Source organism: Vulpes vulpes, chromosome 5 (genome assembly GCF_048418805.1).
Source record: "Vulpes vulpes isolate BD-2025 chromosome 5, VulVul3, whole genome shotgun sequence".
NCBI classification, from domain to species: Eukaryota; Metazoa; Chordata; class Mammalia; order Carnivora; family Canidae; genus Vulpes; species Vulpes vulpes.
This window is the reverse complement of record NC_132784.1, coordinates 99730546-99754960: the sequence shown is the minus strand read 5'-3', so window position 1 is coordinate 99754960 and position 24415 is coordinate 99730546. Positions and strand designations below refer to the sequence as shown.

The following is a 24415-nucleotide window of genomic DNA, read 5'->3' as shown; positions in this document are numbered from 1 at the left end:
CCTGAGTGAGCTGCCTTATGACTGACATGAAATGACTTAATGGACTTTCCTTGAAGAAAACTATCAGAAAGCAGGGAAAAGGGAGAGGCTCTAATATGATATAATGGAAAAATATAAAAACAATTTGAAAAAGAGTAAAAGGATGTTTGGGAAGAGACCAGAAGTAATGTGTGAGGCCTCAGCAGGAACTTCTACATATTAGTCCTGTGAGTGAGTGTTTCAAAGGGTATTAGGACAATTTACTTGTTGCTTTCACTTCCAGGTATCTGAGTTCCCAAGAGTTTTAAGGACCCTAACTATAAAGAGAGTTATCAATCCTACTCAGGGGCACCTGGGGTGGGGGACTCAGTGTTTAAGCATCTGCCTTTGGTTCAGGTTGTGATCCTAGGGTCCTGGGATTGAGTCCCACATCAGGCTCCCTGTGGGGAGCCTGCTTCTCCCTCTGCCTATGTCTCTGGCTCTCTCTGTGTCTCAAGAAAAAAACAACAACAACAAAAAAATCTTAAAAAAAATCTTATTCATTGCTTCAGTGACTGTGGTAGAAAAATGAGCCCTCCAAAGATATCCATGTAGAAAAGATACCCAATCTCTGGAACCTGTAAATGTTATTTTAGGTGGAAAAAGTATATATGCAAATATGATTAAAGAATCTTGACATTGACCAAGACAACCTTAAGGTTTCCCTCAGCTTCCTCAACTTCATACAGGTTTTATCCTGGATGCAGGCCCCTGATATGGTCTGAAAATTTGTGTTCTACATGAAATCCTAGCCCGCAAGTTCATTGTGTTAGAAGTGGGGTTCCTACCATCACAAATACCTAAAAATGAGGAAGTGGGCCCTCACCAGGTGCCAAATACACTGGCACCTTGGTCTTAGACTTTTCAGCTTCCAGAACTGTGAGAAATAAACTTCTGCTGTGTACAGGTCACACAGTTTATGATATTTTTGCTATAGCAATCCAAATAGACTAAGGCAGCCCCTGTCCTCTCTTTGTTTAGGTTTGCCATTATAAATTCTTCCTCTGTCTCTTTGAGATATAGATCTTATCCTAGTCCTCAGATAGTTTTATGACCTAGGAATATCTTTCTCAGGAACCTGGGAGCCGTCCCTTTGAAATATAATCATTGGAAAAATAGGCACCTCTTTCTCATTCTCTGTGGGAGAGTAGGAGCCTAACTATAAGCAAGCACAGATGGCCCATTAACATTGATTAACCTCCCCCCGATTTGTTCTAGTACGTTTCCACCAGTTCACCCAGTATTTAAAAATTCTCCTACCCTTTATTAAAGGAGAATTGAGGTCCATTTCTCTCTCTTCTATTGTAGTATCTTTTTAAGTTTTTTCTTACTTTTTTCACTTGTCTGGTGTCACTTTTTCCTTTGATAACATGAGGTGATTAATCTGGATTTCTGACCTGGGTTCTAAATACCATCATATCATATCAAAGCAATATTATAATAGAGAGGCAGAGGGATATTGTATATACAGAAGAAGAGGAGTAAGAATGTGACCACAGAGATGGAGATTGGAGTGATGCAGCCACAAGTCTTTAAGAGAGGCGGCAGGAACCAAAACTGGGAATAAGCAAGGAAGTATTCTCCTCTAGATCATCCAGGGCATCTGACCCTCAGAATTAATTTATACCATTTTAAGCCAACAGTTTGTGGTACTTCGTTACAGTAAATCCAGAACATTAATAGAGTGATCAGAAAATATTCTTATTTAAATATATCTTTTAAAAATTAAACTATTGTAAAAATGTTCATTCCTCTTGAAACATTTTAGATTAATACCACTCTGATTAAGGCAATGCCATAAGAGTACCATATCTTGACAACTGTGTACTGTTTTTTATAACAAAAAGTAGTAGTAAATGAAAGCTATATTATTTTGTTTTCATAGAAAATGTGAATTTTTTTTTTCCCTAAGTACAATTGTTAAAATGATAGAATTGGGATAAGCCACTTCAGCACCTGGTTTTAAGGAGAATGTTGTTTAAATAGATTAATTCAGCTGGAGCCCTGGAGATACTAATGAAATTCACCAATTTAGGATAAACAGCTTCAGTATGGATTTTTGATAAGAAAACAGCTGCTCATCTAGAAGTAGTAGTAGCTAAAGTCTGAAGGCCATGAGATTTGTCTGTTCTGGAAGATATGATATGCAGAGAACAGATGGTTAGCATAAATAATTCAAAATAGCTCTCCAGTCACTTCTTTGGGTAAAAACAATATGTTGAACTATGTTTACAAGGTTACTCGGAACTCTGTATGTACAAACTATTTCTATTTCTTTTCCATGATTGCTTTCAGTTTAAAAAGAAGATAGGAATTTTCATTATTTACGTGGTACTCCTTCACACAGTCAAGGACATCACATACATCATAGAAAAGCATTATATGTACATTGAATAGCCAATCCTGATTAAATACACCTAGGTGTCCAAAAGAACTTTTGTTGAGGCTGCAATGTTCATTAACCTCACATATAGATTCAATTACATCCTGAAACTAATATCAATATTTATAACTATCAAAAATAAATAAACAAAACTGCCTTTTGCATAGCATTTTATAGTGTAAATTTTTCTTCATACTTTATCTAATTTTATTGTTTTATATATAAAATCTGAAGTCATTCCATAAGTTAAGAAAATATACTATTAGCACCATAGTTTTACAATCTTACTGGATAGTTACATTTTATTGTAAAGTTTTTATGTATCCCTTATTAATTATTGAAATTCCCATTCCTCTTCTCGAAAAAAAAGAATTAAAAATTAAATCATTTCTTTCCTTTGTACTTTAATTTTTCCTGTGTATTACAGATACAAAGAATTCTTTTTCTCTTGTCTCACAGGAAAAATATATATTTTATATATTTTATATGTTTTAAATATATATTATATATTTGTATATATGTCATTATATATATATATATATATTCCTATGTCTTTCCATGGTCACAAGCAATCAAGTAAAATATGATTCATAATCCTCTTTCTCTTGGTTAATTACCGTTCTTCTCTTCATCATTTCAGTCCTTTTAGGTGTGAGAACAGAACTTGTGACTCTTCTAATCAAATAATGTTAACCAGCCTATTTATTTTCCTCAGTGATTCACACTAAGTTTTTCTCTTTTTTCATAATTAAAGTTCTTGGAAAAGTGCATTTTCTGTGTCCACTTGTTTTCTACCCAATTATTCTTTTTTATTTTATTTTTTACCCAATTATTCTTAAGACCATGTTCTGTTACACATTACTAATAACTGTGTATTTGGCATACTTTCTCAGTTGGAAACATTTCATGTCAAATAACTATTGTTGACAGTTCCCAGAAAGATGTAAGCATGAGTTTTCTACTCTAGATCCTATGCAAGCTCTTATATCTCCTCTGGCATCTCTACTGTCTCTTCCTCCAACCAAGATTTATAAGTGCTAACAGTTCCTAACTCTAGAGAGCAGACATCACCATCAGTCACTAATATATCATCGCAAGCCTGATCTCCAAATTTCAGTCTTGCTTTGTTAAACAGTAGATTCCATTTGTTCAAGACTACTACATTTTCACTCACCCACCAATAGCACCCTGTCCTCGCCTATCAGCATGCTGTCATCAGGTAGGTATGTTACCAGCTGAAGCATATAAATTTAGCCCTATGTGCTATAAATCAAATAGTAGAATTGCTTTCCTAATACCAGAGAGCCATTCAGCCATTGTGAGATTTAGTAACTTTTTGGAAATTCCATGTGAGCATTGAGAAGGCCTTGGAACTATAGCATACATCTTTTCCTCCCCATATTTTACACATGCATTTGCATTCCATAGTCAACAGTAATAATAAAAGTTCCCTGAATCAGAAACCCAACAGAGAAGCACATACCTACATATTGATATTTAGACATTAAAAGGAAGCTACGGATATAAGTTATTGGGACTGAGGTACTTCAGTTATTATCTCTCCATGGCTCCACAATGGTTGGCACATTAAATGCTAGATTTACTTGTTTGTTTGTTTCTTTTCTGGAAATGTCTCACCTTTAGGAGAATTTTCAGGAAAAATTTACACTTTATATTTCAGGACTAATTTAGTTTTTAGTCAACAGTCTTTCTAGAGACATACTTGACTCATTTAAAGAGGTTATTCTGTGAAAGGAATCTAATCACTGGGAAATTACCACGGGTATGCTTAACTTTGCAATTTCTCTTTTAAACGAATGCAAACAGGGTTAGGCCAAAAAAATCCCACTGTTGGAATAAACAGAACTATAAATTATATGTTATCAAAAAAGCATCTCAATGCCTCATTATAGATCCATTTTCTTCTTTTTGTATTCCATTTTTCCTGGGGATGCAAAGGACTTGAGAATAATCCTGAAATGGTATTTTACCCACCACAAAGCCTGAGGTCAAGGAAGAGGAGAAACAAATGCTCTAGGTTTGGTAAAACACAACATTTCCCCCTAACTTCAAAACCTTTTCTGCAATGATAATTTCAGCATTATGCTTATGGCCCAAATCAGAATTGTAAGGCTCCAGTCCATTATCTTTTCTGGAACATTTGGAAAAACAATTCTTTCTCTCCTAGGGTATGCTGGTAGGATAAAATTCTGATGATGTTGGTAGCCATTTTTGTCAATAGTTGGGGGAAAACTGACCAAGATGAAAGTCAAAACAAAGAAAAGAAGATAATTAAAGTGACAGATTCCTGATAAATCCAATCTGCTCCTCTGCTCAAAACACATTCTGTCTAAGTGAAATTCTAGCCCTATTTCTCCTTCTCCTCCTTCGTCCTTCTTCTTCTTCTTCTTCTTCTTCCTCTCCTCCTCCTCCTCCTCCTCCTCCTCCCCCTCCTCCTCCTCCTCCTCCTCCCCCTCCTTCTTCTTCTCCTCCTCCTCCTCATCCTCCTTCTCCTTCTAATTCTATTTCATTAATAGTCAATGCAACATTTTTAGTACGGAAAAGAAAATATTTTTACCATGTGACAAATGGGTAAATTGCCTTGTTTTCTATCATTTTCCCTTTTAAATTATAAATGTGTATCCCTTGATCATCAAAGGAGTTAGCCTGGCAAATAGCTACTTACTCTTTGAGGGGTAGCTAAAGTGTTCACTTCCCCAGAAGCTCTCTTCACTTCATCTTCTCATCACACCAACCTTTATTTTTCTTCCTTGTACAAATATCACCTAGAGTATACCTGTGTCTCATTTATATTAGCATCAGCTATTAAAATCTATCTTCCCAAATAAATTTTGAATTCTTTGAGGACACAATCTTCATAATTTTCTCTCTTCTGCTTACTCAGTACGTATTCCTCATTCTGCATGGTTCCAAACACTATTCATTTCATCTTGAGACAATTTCAGACTTGGAATGAATTTAGAATTTAACTGGAATGGAATATATGGAACATGAACTCAGACATAATATGGTTCATATTTTTGTCTCTACCCAGAGAAAGCATACTGTGCAAATGGAGCACAGGTGTTGAATCACCTTCCTATGCATGTAGATTGCAGGAAACATTTACTTTTATACATAGGTCTTAGCAAATTAGATACTTCTCTGAGACATTGACATAGTTCTGAAATCTTAAATTTTGATCAATTAGTCATCTGAAAATGGAAGAAAAGTGTTATTAACTGTGAGAACAATCTGCTCACAAATAGTACCACTTATAAAATGCATAAGCAGGCCCACTACACTCAGGTACTATGATGGTAAATATGGCATAAATCAGAAACCCAACAGAGAAGCACATACCTACATATTAATATTTAGACATTAAAAGGAAGCTACGGATATATGTTATTGGAACTGAGGTACTTCAGTTATTATCTCTCCATGGCTCCACAATGGTTGGCACATTAAATGCTAGATTTACTTGTTTGTTTCTTTTCTGGAAATGTCTCACCTACAATTTTTACAAACTTCCCAGGGGATTAGTGATTTCTGACATATGTTACCATATTGACTTGCACTTACTCCTCTTTGTGTACCAGGGTGATCTCTGTAAAATATAATTCTATTTGAATTATATATAATTAAAATTTATATATCATTATCTCTCAACAACAGTATTATTAGACTGGGCCAGGACTTTATTGCTGGTGTGAGATGAAGTTATCAATGCCATGTTATAGAAATAAATAGTACTTTTCAATGCTGTATAACTCATTAAAGAAAATATATATTTATTCGACAATGTTTTGTTTAAAAAAACTTCATTGGATTCTCCAAAGAAATATTCATGGGGTGGTGTTAAGATAAAAAGAGAACAAAGAACATTTTTAAAAGATACATATTACAAATGTATTTCTCTTTTAAAAATCTATTTCTTAGAACTTCAACTAACTAGATTCCTCTACAGCTTTCCACCCTCCTGGGAAGGATTTTCACATCCTAGAATGTTATCATCAAAGTTGGCTTGGAATTTAAAAACGTTAAGAAGTTCAAGCATTGTCTTAAAAATTGTTGAACAGATGTAGTTTCTCCTTGGAGACCTTATTGATGGTAAATACCTTGTATTTCATCTGAGCACTTCAAAATACAAGTATGCATTTTTAGCAGAAAGTAAGATATCAGGAAGGAAAAAAATATCAAGGATGGAATCTAAGGACTTGTTGGTTTCTTATCTGTTCCTGCTCTTATTGCACAATTAGAAATACATTTCAAACTGAAACATTGGTGAATATTTTTCACAGAAATAAGACTATCCAATCATAAGTAGCATAATATAATGTAAATTGGCATGCATTTATAATAAATACTGGGCTTGAGGGCATTTAAATGCAATTGCTAATTACATTATATGAAAGTAATCTCTTTTTCTAATTAAACTGTTAAAATGCTTTGGTATACAGGCATCATTTCAAATTTGGTATTAATTTGAAATAAAATGTGAATTAATTAAAGCAAATTGATATTGAGTAAAAGCTATTTGAATTTTGCCTTGATGAAAGAGACCTTATCAGGACTTAAACTATCAGAAAAAAAAAAAAAAAAAAGACAAACTATCAGGAAACACTCTCTAGATAAGATCCCAGTTGATTTTTCCCATTCTGTGCAAAGTAGGTTTTGCCTAAAGTGTCTGTAAAACAAACTTTAGGAGGAAAATTAAAAATATATATATATTGGAGTGCTTGGGTGGCTTAGTCAGTTAAGTGTCCAACTCTTGATGTCACTCAGGTCATGATCTCTGTAGTCAAGCCCTGTCAAGGGCTCCACCCAGGGAGTCTGCTTGAGATTCTCTCCCTCTGCCCCACCCACTGCTTATGATCTCTCTCTCTCTCTAAAATAAATAAATAAATCTTTTAAAAAATTATTAAGCAGTATAATGCAGAAATTTGAGGCTGCCATATAATGGACAGAAATGCAGGGTAATAAGAAATATTTAGCCTATGAAAATAAGACTCAATGGTAATAAATCGTTTTACTTCAAATAGTTCAAAATCTAAATGGAAAAGATACCAAGATTCATTAAGTGTAGCTCTGGAGGACAAAACTCATGTGAGTGGCTAGAAATCAAGGAGATATATACTGGTGGAATTTAATGGAAAAAAAATGTAATGCTATCTAAAAGTTGAAATGGATATTTTCAAAGAGCATGAGTAATCTGATCACCTTAAGAAGCTCACCCATCAATACCCAGATCTTATATAGGAGGAATTCAAATACTGAATGTGTAGGACATACTATTTGATCTCTCATATATTTATTCACATTGAAAGATTGTGAAACTATGAGGAGATTTTAGAGTCTGTTTGCGAAATAACCCAACCTACCATCTATCTCACAGCTTGTGTTTTTCCTTGCATTAATTTATACAATCCACAATCTTAATGCTTAGAGACTCTTTGAAATAAGTAGCCTCTCTTAAAAATGAAAAGAATTCTGGTAACACTTCAGAACTGTCAGTTATTAGACATTAAGCCTGGGTTGGTTAAGGTCAGTTGTCTTCCCTCTTGAACACTGATGCCAGCTGAATTTGATGCTGGTGCTGTTCCTCTTTTTTGACTACCAAGACCAAGGGAAATGTTTCCCTGTTCAAATGAGACTGTTTTGTCAGCCTGGGTCTCTGATGAAGCAGGAACAGAGGATAGCTGACTTTGAGCACACATGTAGTGCAAAGGATAAATAAATGCATGTTGTCATAGAGGTCTGAGATTCTAATATCACTTGTTACTGTGCCTGTTCTTACTGATGTGAACTGGAGTTGGGTAAAAAAGTATTCTGGCCTTTATGCATTCAGAAGCAGACTATGTCCTTGGGTGGGGAGAAGAAATGATGAGTTTGAAGTTGGAGTATTGGTTATATAGATATTAACTTAAAACTATTATTTAAAAAGTCAGGTGTATGCTAACCATACTTCCAAATATGTTTAGAACAAGGCTTGCAAAGCTAAGAAAAGGATACATCCTTTCCCTCCAACTTCCATATATTTTGCTTCTTGACCGTTTGCTTCCAAACCTAGAACAGAATTTAATACTACAGTGACACCATGTACCTTTATCATGAGCCTTAAGGATTTATAGAAAGAATGGAATGCTAAGATCATATTTTTCTGTGGGAAAGTTTGCATTAAGGCAAATTATAATTAGATAACCACTGAGTGCAGAACAAGAGGGTAAGGAATGGCATCAGGCTAAAAAGATATCCTAAAATATTTGTTTATGTGGTTAAGTTTAACCATTGCTGAGAGCAAGACCAGCCATAGCTTAAAATAATTTTGCAAGTGAGCCGTTTCCAAATTAGGGCTAAATTAGGGCACATTATTTTACTAAATGGGTTATATTTAAAAACACAGAAATCATGGAATGTTATTTTAGGCATATCAAGAACGAAGTATAAAAGGGCAATTCAAATTACAAAAATTAATATGGAACTATTCTCAAATTCCAGGGAAATCCTAGTGTGAATTATGACAGGGTTCTGTATTTGCCCTGTTGTGTTAAAACAAATGAACAATAGCCAATGATTAATAAGAAATCATAAAAGACAATTTTAGTCCATGATGCAATCAAAATCCATTAGAGAACTCAAGGAGCACAACAATGACAGAAATGCTAAAACAAAGTGAAGTCCATCATTTATTTAAAAACAAAACAAAACAAAGCTCTCCCTTTCTATTTATGTGTTAAGACAGAGAGGGGATCTGATTTATTAGCAGATAATGTGAAAAACACTTAGAAATTTTGTTTACAACTCAATGTGTGTGCTAAGTATGACATAGATGCCAAAAAGTTAACAGATTCTTAGTCTGCATGTGTCCAGAATAAAAGAGGTAATTTTTTATTTATTTTATTTTACATTAATGAAACCAATTTTATAGCACTGTGTTCAGTTCTGATTTCTACTGACGAACTGAAATAATCCCAAAAGGATTATGAGGATTGTTAATGATTTAGAAATAGTCATCTAAGAGATTTGGAGTATTGATTTTGCGAGAACAGCTAACAAAGAGGATGTGATAGTTGTATGCAAACATCCAAAAGCAGTGACCTATGGAAGAGGAGGTGGACATTTGTACTACTACATGGAGGAAGACTAAGGCTTTTAGACAGAAGTAGAGTAACATACATTTTGGCACACAGCAACATCATGCTGTTTTTGCAGAAAACTGGGGAATAAATAAAACTTCAAAATAAATAAGAGTAATCTTATAATTAGAGCCGTTCAAACTCATGCTCTTCAGCTTTGGGATACATGAGCTCCCCATTACTGGACATAGAAGTTAAATAATCAACACTAAATTGTATGAGGCAGAGGATTTTTCATTAGGTAGAAGGTTTGACAAACTGGGCACTAAAGTACCTGTCAGTTTTAAGAGTTGAGGCATGTCTTTATGCTTCAAGTGGTGTTTGGGGAAATTTATCTTGTTATTCTCTGTGTGTTATCTTGCATAGCCAGTGCGACAAATTTGGTCAACCTTCCTAAGATGATACCTGCTCAGAGTTCACACAACACAGCTACCTGACAATCTGACATAACACCACACATTTGTTTTGCTGCCAATTAACTTCAAGATCTTTCCACTAACACTTTGTCAACTCCTTAAATGAAGCACTGACTTTTGCCAACAGAGGGTTATTTCTTCTTCACAGTTAGCTGTTAAGATCATACTAGCAAGATAACAAAATTAAATGAGACTCTCAGTGACAGGCCATTTAGCTGTGTGGCAGATGCTATGTGCACACTATAGGTGTCACTCTAAGAGAACAGAGAAGGTTGAAGGAACGACTGTTAATCCACAGGAGATATATCTCTTGCACACACATTTAATACTTGTTATGAGTAACCTGGCTATGCTCCACAAGTTTGCAATTATCAATGTATATAAAATCTTGAATTATCATAACAGTAATGAAAGAATTGATTTTTTTAGAAAAAGAGATACAGAACTCCTCTCATAATAACTAGTGTTACAGCCTAGATTGCCACCTTTAAAAATAATTAGAGTCTTGCTGACATGTAGTTAGCAAATATTAACTTTGATTTCCATGGAATTCAACTCACTCTAAATAAAAATAGTATCTCTTATGGCTCTAGAGTTTTCCATCATTCCATAGTGAAATAAGCAGATGATGACATATAAAATTCACTGTGAGCATTTAGGTGAATTTAGGACATGTGGACTTAGTTATCAACATCATATTTCATATAAATGCATATAAAACACAGTGACAATGCCATTTCCTGTGTCTATCTTAGCTATTGCCTACGTGTATTCAATTTTGATTACAGGGGGCTTATTGCAACCTCTAGCTCATAGCTTGAATTCTTACTTTACCACGTATGAGATGTGTTGAACAAATGACAGCATGCATTAGCCTTAGCTTTCTTATCTGGAAAGTGAAAGTGAAAGTAAAAATACAAGCATAATATTAGTACTTTGCAGGGTTATTTTAAAGAATAAAAGGCATAAAGTCTAAAGTGTGTCTAAATGGTCTATATACTTTCTATGAAATCCATTAAGTTATAAATTTGGAAAGTATAAGAAATGATTATAATGATTTCTTGGAGCAATCAAACGAAAATCTCATAATGTTACTTTTTAAAATTATGTAAATAAATCATAATATGTTTTATTTTGATCTCTATGTTTCTTTCAATCTCTATGTTTCTTTCACTTCAGTGAAATGCCAAATATAGCCTATTCCTATATGTAAGTCAGCATAGGCTACGTTTTTCCAACATAACAAGCATACCAAAATATTGCTGGATTTCACAGAAAAGATATATTTCTTGCTCAGATCACATATCCACTACAAGGTGGCTGGGCTTATATTGCCCACTGTCCCTTCAGTGACACAAACTGTCAGACTCTTTATCATCTGAAATATCATCAATTACTTTGGCAGAGGAAGCAAACCTAACAAATTGTGTCTGGCTTTGAAAGGCTTCCTCTAGAGAATGACATTGTTTCCTCTTACATTTCCTTTATCAAAACAAGTAACATGGCCACATCTAACTTCAAGGGTAATGCAAGGTCAATTTTTTTAGGCACCCATAAGGATGAGAGCCAGAAATACTTGCTGAAGAAGATGAACCACAGTTATATGCTACATATCAATTTCACTTGGCAATTTGGAAATTTTGCTATATACTTTAAATATCTAATTTTAAAGACTTGATGACCAAATAAAATTTTTATGGGATATACCTTGACTTTATGTTGATTTCTGGTGTTCTACCATTGGATTATGAGCATATATATAAAAATCCAGATTAAAATTCCATATACTGCTGTCTTCATTTATCAGTGAGGTAACTGATAAAGCATTTCACGTAAAAGACAACAAAATTAAGTCTCTACCTATATAGAAAGTTGATTCATTTGCTTTACCAAAATAAAGAAATTTAAAAATACATAGGGCAATATCTGAAAATGGATGAACAGAATTACTTGTTAGTTTGTCATAATAAGGGAATAATATCTAGACATTAAATGTACACAATGAAATAGTTAATATGCAAAGTACTGCATATACATATACATTAGAGATTTTAACACAGTCTGTGTGACCATTATGTGGTCACTGTAGAAGGCATGAATGCACTGAGTGCTCAAAGCCTTTGTCCTTGTTTCCTAAAGTTTATAATTGAAATGAATAACCATTTTTATCAAAATGATCCAAAAAGTAGCATTAAGTGTATTCAACCTTGGAAGGTCATCACATATATTCTTATAAAACTAACCATACAGTAGCAGTAAAAATTATCTGAACATAGAGTCTTATTTATTAATCTCTCTTTGCCACAGTCTATGTCTATATGAGAAAACAAACAATAAAACACTTAATGAAGTCACCACTTATTTTGCTTTTATGATATTGAATCAAAGCCTTGAATGATTTGTTTCAGGCTAAACCAGATAGATGACCAAATTATGAGTTCTAATAAATAATGACTATGATAGCTTTAGAACAAACACATGCATATCTTGAAAGACAATTCTTCATAACAAATAAATTCAAACTGATAGAAAAAGCATTACATCTTTGTGTTCTGGTGCATCTATATCATCTCTCATCCTATTATGAGGAGAAATACATGGCAGTTCATGCTCTTATTCAGATTTGAGTGAGAGAAAATAAGAGAAAAAAAATCCCTCAAAATACCTACATAAAAATATAAGAGGTAAAGTATTTTTGTTTTTTAAAATTGTTTTTTTAGAGTGTACCTATTGAAAAGATGAATGATGTTATAGTCACTGTGACAGTCCAAGAGGCAGTGAATGAGGTAGATCGAAATTAATTCCTGGGCAATGTCTGGCCACACATATTTTTGTTATCTCATTCATCAATCAATCAACATATATTGTGGTGTACAGTGTGTCTACTAAATATAGCACATTTTACTAGTTTTTTGTGTAATGACAAAAAGAGATATGATGTTCTCTGCCCCCAAGAAACACTGAACTCTTTTTAGATAGTTGGGATGATGACACTGATCTAGGTATGGAAATACATCAGGCCAACTAGAACAGGTAGATTGTGTTTGGCAGAAAGCCTTGTGGGATCTAAATCAGGAATCGTTACATAAAACACCTGCTTGGCACTCTATAGCCATCTTATTTCAGATGATGTTAAAAAATTAATTGAAGTACAGAATAAAATTTGGTAATGGCAAAGGTGATATTCATAATATATTAAATATGATACGATCAGTCATTGATGAATCAGAGCAGAAATGCTGACCAATCAGAACAGACAGCAGTGAAAACCAAATTGATTTTGCTATATCAGTCTTGAAGCTGAATACTTTCTCTAGTGCTGAGGATATCTATAAGTTACAGTGTATCTAATAAAAGATTATCACAACAAATTAAGACATACATAGATATTATGAGAATCGTAACTAAGACTTCATGTTATAAAAAACTTTTCTTTCCCTTACTCTTGTACTTCAATTACCAATATCTTGAAAACAAGTACATTATACATAAGCATATAATTGCCAAAAAGCTACCCATTAGAAGGCAATATTATTTGTGATAGTTAATTTAGAATTTTATATCCAGTTCCTTTCAACCAAATAAGGTAACTGAATGACAAATGAGGTAACCAAAATTTTAAGAGATTAAATGATTTGCTAATGATCATGTAACTTGTTACTGATAAGGTTTGTTTGTTTATCTGATGTTGAGGTATTTAGTTTGGACAAAATGGCTGGTAAACAGTGGACTGAATGTGTCAAAGTTCACTTAATATCTCCTATCCCTGCCAAATACAAGAACTATAAAATTTCAGAAAGGAGCAAAACATATATTCCCACCTAAGATTATACAGTTAGATGATATAGAATATGATTTTTTAGTTATATCTGAAAAATCAACAGTGGCTGACATTTTGGGTATTCACAACTATTCTGGGGAGTTTTCTTATGTAGGCATATGGTAAAATGGCATTTCTTTGTTAGGCTTGGCTATGAAATGCGATCATAGGTAATGAGAATTTCTTCCCAGCAAATTCACATTAATTCCCAGGAATTCACATAAGAGACAGTGACAATTTACTGTACTCTTTTCACCAACTGCATAAGCAAATGATTCCAGGTGGTCGCATGCCCTTCAGCCTCAATCTAGGAGTGAGGACAGTGCAGTGCAAAGACCAGCCAGCATGGGTGGGCATGCAGGATAAACGAGAGGTGAACTTTGTTTGTGGCTGACATTTCAGAGGTGTTTCTTATTGCAGTGTTCCCAAGCTGATGTTGACTTATACAGAAATGGGAACCGGAAATGGAACGGAGAGGCTGTGCTGGACAAAGCAAAAGCCTACAGTTGTGACACTGACTTAGTGGATCATGAATGTGTCAAGAACACTTTATCAGAGCTGGACTAATGACAATCTCGGTTAAGCAGTGGGGAAATTCTAGTAAAACTGTTGCCTCTGGTAAGTGAGGATGAAGATCATGTACCTAATAAACTCAAAGTACCAGAGAAAATGTCAGAAAATAGAATTGTTAGTTCTGTTGCCAATGACTGCTTCTGGTAAGGTATGGCAGGGTATTATCCCTTGTCACAGTGACACATTGCTCCAGGTGGAGGTTGTGGTGTCAGCCTAAGTCCTGGAGTAAAGAGACATAAAGAAGAATCTGTAAACCAACTTACACTGAACAAGTGGAGTGAGGAAAAAAATAAACTGGAATGTCATATTCAAAGCAAATTTTTGGTTGTGCATTTTTATTGCATTACCTAGGCTTTCTGTCTGATGTACTATCTAAAACTTAGAAAAGAATAAGTGAGTTTGAAAGTAGAAATAAAAGGGACTAAAAGAGAAGTAATGAATGAGATAGACTTGAAAGAGGCAACTGCTTCTCAATTCCCAATATTAAAACAATTGATTTAGTCACAGTGGCCAATTAGAAGTCAATCCCATAGCAAATACAAAATTTAGTGTGTGACCTCCATGTTTTCGTCATGATCACAAAATTGACTAATGAGTCTTAGGGAGTATATCCAACAAAAGTTTTAATACTCAGTAAATATTCTTAATTAGACAAGGCATAAATAAAGAAGTCTAATAAAATCCCTTGACTCAAATGAGAGATGTAGGTAGGGAAATAGGATGCAAAAGAAAAGAAATATAGCAAATATGGAAAACACCTTTAGGGAAAATTGTGAGTGTGACTATTGGCCCAATGAATTGATTGAACTCTAATCGATAAATGACCAATACATTTTTACATAAGTTGTACTTCTAGATAAACCCCGACTCCAGGTTTAAAAAAAAAAAAAAAAAAAAAAACATGTGAAGTTTAAGGTTTAAAATGACCTTCGATTCTCCATGTTTGGGCAGAGAGCAGACTTAGAAGGCTGTTCCTTAGTCACATTTTCCAATTCTCACCTCACATATGGCCAAGGGGGAAGTGGAATAGAAAGATCACACATATATTGAAAGTTGGAAATAGTAGATATGAGAGCCACTCCCAGAGAGAAAAGAAAAATTGAGGACAAATCAAGGAATAGTCTCCACCCCCAGGTTTGAGGCCCTCAAAATGTCTTCTGAATAGAATTTCATAATTGCTACCAGCAAGTTTGCTTTGTGTTCTCTATTTTTCCGCTTTCTGGGTAGAAGTGCTTACTCTAACTATCCTGGTTGATTCCACCTTGGTGCATGGCATGTCTAGGGTACATAACTTGCTTTTTGGTTCATGTCTTTATAAAAAAAGGAAACCACATCTAGATTGGATTAAGACACTGCCAAGTTTCACCCATTGAGCTGGACCCAGTAATAGATAGGACTTATGTTCTGTCTTTCATGGGGATGGGGGAATGTGTGTTCTGCATCTGAGAAGAAGAGGAAATGCAGTATCTTATGATCAAAATAGTGGAGTCATTACAGCTCTTATTTATTTTTAAATTTATTTTTTTTAGGATTTTATTTACTTATTCATGAAAGATACAGAGAAAGAGATGGGGACACTGGCATAGGGAGAAGCAGGCTCACTTTGGGAAGCCTGAGGGGGTTCTTGATCTGAGGATACTGGGATCACAACTTGAGCCAAAGGCAGATGCTCAACCACTGAGCCACCCAGGTGCCCTCAGCTTTTTAAATAAATATTAAGGATTTCTTTTTAGAAAAAAGCCTTTTTTGAGGCAAGCCAGGATAACTCATTTTAGCCAATGAAATTTAACATTTGTGTTTTATATCACTTTCTGGCTAAGCATTACAAATTAGTATACACATAGCCTACCATATATTTTTTTTTCTTTGTCCTTGGTGATCACTTTTCCACATGAGGCCTGGCTGGTCTTCAGCCTGAGTCTTAGAATGAGGGGAGAGAGCAAAATCCTCAGCAAACTTGCAATGGTTAAGTGAGGAGGAAATAAATTTTAATGTTAGAATCCAAAGATATTGTGGGCTTCTTTATTACTGCAGTATTATTAGCCTGTCCTATATGGCAGATCAACTATAATTGGCTGCAAAATGGAGGAAATTTATTGGTTTATGTAACTGAAACTAAAGAAAACATGAGCTTGTAGCAGGAGTGATTTAGCAGCAAAAAATGTAACCAAAGAATTTTTTTTTTTTTTTTTTTACCTCGCATGGCTCAAGCAACTCCTATCATTGTAGGATGGCTCTTTACTGTTCTTATGATTATGTTCTTCTTTCATATCTAAGAAGAAAAATTAATAGAATTCCCCATAGCTATGTGGAAAAATTAGGAATCTTTCATCTTCAAATGCTCTTAGGAAATATATTTCTGGGTCTCATTGACCCAATTATTCATGTGTCTTAAACTGACCTATGTGCCTAGGGGAAATGGATTCTTGTGATTTGCTTGCATTAACCAGGGAGCAGTTCTGGATCTCACTATGAGCTAAGTACCACACACTGCAATTCTAAGAATGGAAATGGGGGTTCCTCAAAGGAAATTTAGGATACTTTAGTGTCAGGGAGCAGGAATGATTACTGAGCAGCAAACAGTAAGATTTTATTAAATATTATAACATGTAAACTGGACAGCTAGTTAAAATTCAAATTTTTTATTAAGATACTCATTTTCTCTGGAAAATATTCTTTTTCTATAAACTGATATTTAACTATCATCTGAGGGAGAAACTGTTTTGGGGAAAAATTAATAATTGTCTACATTTTTAAAAACCAAGAGGAAGTAGATAATTATATTTTAACATTTCTAAATAGAATTAACCTAACTTTTATAGTACATACATTTGCCATGATAGCATTAGAAAGTTTATTCATTTTTCAGATGACGTGTCAAATGGGCAGTGTTTTCTAGAAGTAGAACCTAGACAATATCTATTACAAGGTGGCTTCCAGCTGCTATTTTTGGTTTATAAAATGAATATACTACATTTAATAGGACATGATTCTGATAAAAATTTATGTTGACAGCATACAATACACCTTAGATTGCCCACATACCAGCTGATAACACAATATTTCCAAAGAGTAAAGATGCTATGTCAAAAAGATTCTATAAGATTTGTGCTCTATGTAAACCAAGCACTTTATTTTTTGTCAAGATTAGTTATTACTTTAAAAAATTAGTTATTGGGCAGCCTGGGTGGCTCAGCGGCCTAGCGCCACCTTCAGCCTAGGGCATGATCTTGGAGACCCAGGATCGTCTCCCACATCAGGCTCCCTGCTTGGAGCCTGCTTCTCCCTCTGCCTGTGTCTCTGCCTCTCTCTCTCTCTCTCTCTCTCTGTCTCAAATAAATAAAATCTTTTAAAAAAACTAGTTATTGCTTGTATCATCATATTTCATAGTTATAGCTTAAATAATTAAGGTTTTTATTCATCCAAAAAAGAATTAAGGAAAATGTAGAATATTATATGGAAATGATTCTATATTTTGATTTAGTTCTTTATTTTTCTAGCAACTTTAGTAAACAGTTGCATAATCCAAGTCAAAATAAATTTGACGTTTATTTATTTCAATCTCTCTGTAAAAATTTAAGGATTTCCAGTTTCTTTATTCCTGGATAGAACTGGTCTCTAAGTAATTGGCTACAAAGTTGTTTTTATCTAATTAAACAAAACACATAAATCAGTTTTGTTACTCTTCCTGTGTGTGTGTTTCATTTTTTGGTCCACATCTAGATTTCCCTATATCTTTAACCTATATTCTTTCCTTCACTATAATCATTACATATATGCCACCATTATTTTTTATTAAACAATGTTAATTTATTTCTGAAAACGTAAAGGTAGAGATTGAAAAGTTTTATTTGAATATAGTTCTTACAACCGAAATTCCCTCCGGTCACAAGATAAGAAAAAAAATAGATTCTATTTTGAAATTTTCTGACACTTTTTTGGGAAGCTGTAAGAAGTTTATTTTTCAGGACTTGTATTACAGAGCAAAATGAATCATATAATCAAATACAAAAATGGCTTAGCATTCTACACTTATCTGGCCTAATGATTTATTTTTATACTTAGTGATAATAGAAAATGTACAACAGATAGGTTTTTATAAACAAGTTATATTGACCCAATAAAATCTGAAATTTATTTTCTTCCTTTTTGTGTGGTGATTGGTATGAGCATTCTATGTTGTTAGTATATACTCTAATATACAGATTTTCACACTTCATGCTATATGTGTTTATGGAAGAATTTTGAAATTCAGATGCACATTCTAATCTGATAAAATAAATACAAACTGATTTTTTCTTCAGCTTTAATAAAAACATATTTTAGGTATATTAATAGTTTGCATTAAAAAAGGTCAAGTTCAGTTAAATTAAATATTTAAAAGTAACATAATCATCTTTCTTAATCATCAGGAAAGTTTAATAAATTGATGCATTTCCTTACAGACAAAGTAACCTAGAATAAAGTCTACCAACTTATAGAAGCCTGTGGGTGGTGAGAATATTTGAAAACCTTTCCCAATACAAAATCTGCCTCATTGCTACTTCTTAAATGTGTTTATTTCTATGAGGCAAAAATAGAGGAAGTTTTATTTTTCAATAAAAGCTCTTCTCAAAGCTATCAAATGTGACTTTGATACATTTTACTAGTGTCAAAAAGAGTTCAATAAAAACAATATTTTACCTGTTATTTAGTTCCAAGTGTAAGTGAATGTGGTTTTACTAAAGATGTAAATTAAGTGTGAATCAGCTAAATACACTACATACCAGTTGTAACAGATAAATAGAAACAAAAATTTAATAGAAATTTTTTCAATATTAGAAATTAGAAAATCCACATATAAGTACAATCAAACATTGTCTCTCTCTGAAGAATAATAATTATTTATTTTCCTATAGTTAAGAGTCTCATGGTTTGTGTCACTCTCTGATTTCAACTTATTTTATTTTTCCCTCCCTTCCCCTATGTTTATCTGTTCTGTTTCTTAAATTTCACATATGAGTGCAATCATATGATGTAGAAGTTTTAAATTTCAGGGTTTTTTCTTTATTTTACAGTCAGTATTTGAGATTCTATTCACAGCATTGTTTTTAGCTTGACTAAATTTTAAACAGGTTTCTTCTTGACTATAGGCCCTTGATCTCCTTTTTTATCTGAAAACTTGCGGTTGCAAAATCTTTCTGTGTTCCTTTTAAGATGTAAATCTTTTATAAACCATAATGTCTTTCCCAAGGATCTGAGAGTCATCATTTTGAAATGTAATCATCTGAGAAACAAGAGCTAGCACATCTATCTCCCAGTCTATGTGGGAAAGTAGAAGACAAGCTTAACTAAGGGACAATTAGCAAACACAGCTAGCCTGATCATGTTGACCAGCCTTCCTGCTCCTGTTTTCCAGTACTTTTCCATGAGCTAATCCGAGTGTTTTGAAAAACCTTCTGCCTTTAGTTTCAGAGGATTTGAGTTAAATCTCTTCCCTACTGTCTCTCTCCTTTATTGCAATAGTCTTAAATAAAGTCTACCTTGACTATTTAACTGGTAGGGTACAATTTTATTTTGTAGTTCATATAAATTAATAATTATATATTCCTGTTGGATTGTCTATGTTATTGTCATAAAATATTTTTATTCCAACTAATATATCTTGCATAACAATTTAGTATTTTTTGATTAATGTTTACATATTTTTCTACTTTTGACCTCAATTTATCTATGGCCTTGGTATATCTCTAGTAAGTAGCAAATAATATTTTATTGCTACTATTATTAGTTATTTTAATCATCCTGTGGTCTTTTATTTAGAACATTCGATGTAATAAAAAATAGAATGTCTAATATAATAACCATTGTAGTGTGTTTATATCTGAACCAACACAATTTATTGATAAGACCATCTAAATGTTTCCTTTTACACTGTATTTATCTATTTGTTCCTGAATATTTCTCTCCTGTTCTCTGCTTTATTGTCCTTTTTGGGGGAATCAAATAATTTTTATTTGATTTTCTTCTTCTAGATTTCAATTAAACATTTTTTTCTTATTTTAGAGTTATCCTAGAGATTATAATTGTATCCATTATGTTTTTGCATATTGTTTATGCCATTTTCCCATCTACTCCTCTTCTGTCTCAGATTCAAAAATATCTTAGACCTTTTATTAATATATCATCTATGTACTTATCCAATATTTTGTTGTTGCTTTCTTTACTGCTTCTATTTTTGTGTATTCTACTCACCTGTCTTCACATTCACTAGTTTCATCAATTGTGCGTAACTCTTATTAAAACAAGATTTTGAGTTATTGATTTCAGGTACTGTATTTTTATGTTTTAGAATATCCATTAGTCTACTTTCATATATTTGAAATCTCTGATGAACTTTCCAATGTCTTTATCATTATGATCATTTTTTTCCTTTATTTTTTGAACATTTTAATAATAATTATCCCAAAATCTTTTCTATTAATTTCAATATCAGGATCTTCTTACATCTCTTGTCTAGTTTCTTTTCCCTTTGAAATTAGCTACATGGTCTTGTGTGCTTGTTGTAAATTGGGGTTTCAGGTCCATCAGGCATAAAAGGAACTGCAGAGGCTTTAGAAAATGTTTTCGTCCTCAAGAGGTCACCCTCTTCATATTTAACAGACACTGTAGGGAGTTGATGCTGATAAGATTAACTCCTAAAATCAGGATTTAAACTATATTAGTGCTGGGTTATAATTGTATAGGAATCAATTTACCTCTTATTCTCCCCTGTTGTTAAAGTGTGGTCCTTCCAAACTTTCAAGTATCCCCTTTTTGAGCATTTGCTTCTTCAGGTCTATAATATGGCAAAGATCTAATTTTATCACCCAGAGGTTTTAGTTTATCTCTTTAGTCATCTGCCACAGGTAGATTCAAAATAAGGCAAATGTCTTTAAAGAGGAGACTAGCCATGAATTTAAACACCTTCAAATAAGTCTCCAATATTCTCAATTTGATCTACTGTAACTGCAATATTTTCTTCTGGCTTCTCTTGTTCTGGAAGAGCAGCATTTTCCAGGAGCTAATCCTAGGTTCTCAGCTTCTAAATCTGCCTTGAACTGATAAATGTGCCCCAGGGAAAAGCAGTTGTAGAAACTGTGTCAATTAATCATTTTCTGTAGGGTTTCCCACCCTTGCCAGTTTTATTTTCGAGCTCCTCCCTCTAGAGAGTTTTTGTCTAAGCTCTTGAAAGTCTGTGATAAACTTCATTCTGCTTTCAGAGACTTTTGAATAGTTCTATAGCATCCACCACTATCTAAATTCAGTAAAGACTTTGTATTAAAACTGAACTTCTTTAGACCCATCAAATCTAAAATTTTGTCAGTCCAATCTCCATAACCAGTAGAAGTTTTGCTGGTTTTTCTTTCTTCCATCAGCTACTTTTTGTGTGGGGGAACACACAGTTCCTCAGCTTCTACTCTAAATCAAGAAATGTCAAATGTTTACATAATTAAGCAAATGTTCACAAGAAGAAAGAAAGAAAGAAAGAAAGAAAGAAAGAAAGAAAGAAAGAGAAAGAAAGAAAGAGAAGAAAGAGAAATAAGAAAGAAGAAAGAAAGAAAGAAAGAAAGAAAGAAAGAAAAAGAAAAGAAAAAAGAAAGAAAAGAAAAGAAGAAAAGAAAAGAAAAGAAGAAAAGAAAAAAAAAGAAAAAAAAAAGAAGGAAGGAAGGGAGGGAAGGAGGAAGGGAGACAGAAAGGAGGGAAAGAAAAATGTGAATCCTTAGCTTACATCTCCTGTTAGGGATTTTATTCCATTTAGTTTGGTTGCTTCTGTGATCTATTATGTCTTTGAAAAATATAATTTAAAAAATTATCCACCTTTCTAGTTACTACCAATGAAAGTGCTGTCCTACTTCAATATACTACATTCTACCTGGAAACAAAATAAAGGCAAAGCAAAAGGGTAGCATTCTTGTATGATTCCACAAATATAGATAGGCTCTAAGAATTTTCTGGTCTAACCTATCTATCATACACTGTGATGAGGTGGAAGTTGTTTTTTATTTTTAAAATTTTTTTTAGAGATTTATTTATTTATTTGAGAGAGAGAGAGAGACAGAGAGACAGAGAGAAGGCACAGAGGGAGAAGATCTTTAAGTAGACTCCCCACAGAGAGCAGAGTTGGAAACAGGGCTCTATACTAGGAACCTGAAATCAACACCTGAGCTGAAATCAAGAGTCAGATACTTAACTGAATGAACCACTCAGACACCTCAGTTTGTTTTTTAAAATTTAACCTTAGGGAGACTACTACATATTATAATTTATCTAAAAGTGTTGTATTCCATAATTATTTTTAAACATCAGGTAGTCTACAGGACTAAAACATGACAGATGTCTCATACGTGACATCTTAGCATTCTTCTGGGAAAACTAGAAAGAAAAATTCACAATTAGAAATTCATTAGGTTTATTCCTAGATATGTTATTGATTTTGTTGTAATTATAAATGGTATTGATTCCTTAATTTCTCTTTCTCCTGTTTCATTAGGGATGTATAGAAATGCAATCAATTTCTGTACATTGATTTTGTATTCTGTTGACTCTACTGAATTTATCAATTCTAGCAGTTTTTTTGGTGGAGTATTTTAGATTTGCTATGTAAAGTATCATGTCATCTGCAAATAGTGAAAGTCTTACTTCTTTCTTGCCGATTTGGATGTCCTTTGCACCGTTGGTGGGAATGAAAACTGGTACAGCCACTCCGAAAAACAGTATGGAGTTTCCTCAAAAAGTTAAAATAGAACTATCCTATGATCCAGCAAATTGTGCTATGAGGTATTTATCCAAAGAATAAAAAAATACTAATTCAAAAAGATATATGCATCCTAATGCTTATAGCAGCATTACCCACAATAGCCAAGATATGAAAACAGCCCAAGTATCCATCAACTGATGACTGGATAGAGTTGGGATATTATTCAGCCATAAAAAGAATGGAATCTTGCCATTTCAAATGACATGGATATGCTAAAGAGCATTATGCAAAGCAAAATAAGTCAGTTATAGACAGACAAATGCCATATGATTTCACTCATATGTGGAAGTTAAGTAACAAAACAAAGGGAAAAAAAAAAAGAAGGAGGCAAGCCAAGAAACAGACTCTTAACTGTCAAGAACAAACTGGGGATGCCTGGGTGACTCAGTTGGTTAATTGTCTGCCTTTGACTCAGGTTATGATCCAAGGGTCCTGGGATCCTGCCCTGTGTTGGACTCTCTGCTCATCCACGAACCTATTTCTCCCTTTCCCTTTGCCTGCTGCTCCCCTTGCCTGAGCTCTCTTTCTCTGTTAAATAAATAAATAAAATCTTTAAAAATAAAAAAAAGAAGAAACTGATGGTTGCCAGAGATGGAGTGATGGGTTAAATAGATGATGAGAATTAAATAGTGTACTTGTAATGAGCAGTGGGTGTTGTATGGAAATGTTGAATAGCATATTGTACACCTGAAACTAATACACTGTATGTTAACTGAGTGGAATTTAAGCAAAAACTTTAAAAATAAAAAAAAATCCAATAATTCAAGGGGATAAGGATTTTTTATTCTAGACAGTTTTTCCTGTTTATATAAAATAGAAATATTACTAAAACTGAAAAGAATTGTTTATTATGCACTATTTTGATCAAAATATGTTAAGAAATCATAAACTCATTGATCCTTCCTACATTATTTATCTACCCTTCAGTTTATAATGTGGTAGTTCTACTCCACAAAAAGATGATGCTCTTTTTTAACAATCAATTGCATTATTTCTTATCAGATGTTAGCTGTGGACTTGTCATATATGGTCTTTATTATGTTGAGATATGTGCCTTCCATGTCTAAATTGTTAAGAGTTTTTATCATGAATGAAGGTTGAATATTGTTGTCACTTTTAAGTGTGTTTGGTTAAATTAATCACCAGAAGAATTTTTTTTTTTTTTTTTTTTTTTTTACCAGAAGAATTTTGATAATTGAGTGTTTAAGTCTGAACTTTTGGCAGTTAAAACCTCTTTTGCCCATTTGAAATTCACTCCAAAATTTTTGGCTAAATACTGTATAATTA

The 24415-nt window shown here is 33.4% G+C and overlaps 1 protein-coding gene across 4 annotated transcripts in view; it reads right to left on the bottom strand.

Annotated features, from left to right (window-relative positions):
• Nucleotides 1–24415, bottom strand: part of BRINP3 (BMP/retinoic acid inducible neural specific 3) — a 381312-nt gene that overhangs the window by 91412 nt on the left and 265485 nt on the right. The window lies entirely within an intron of this gene.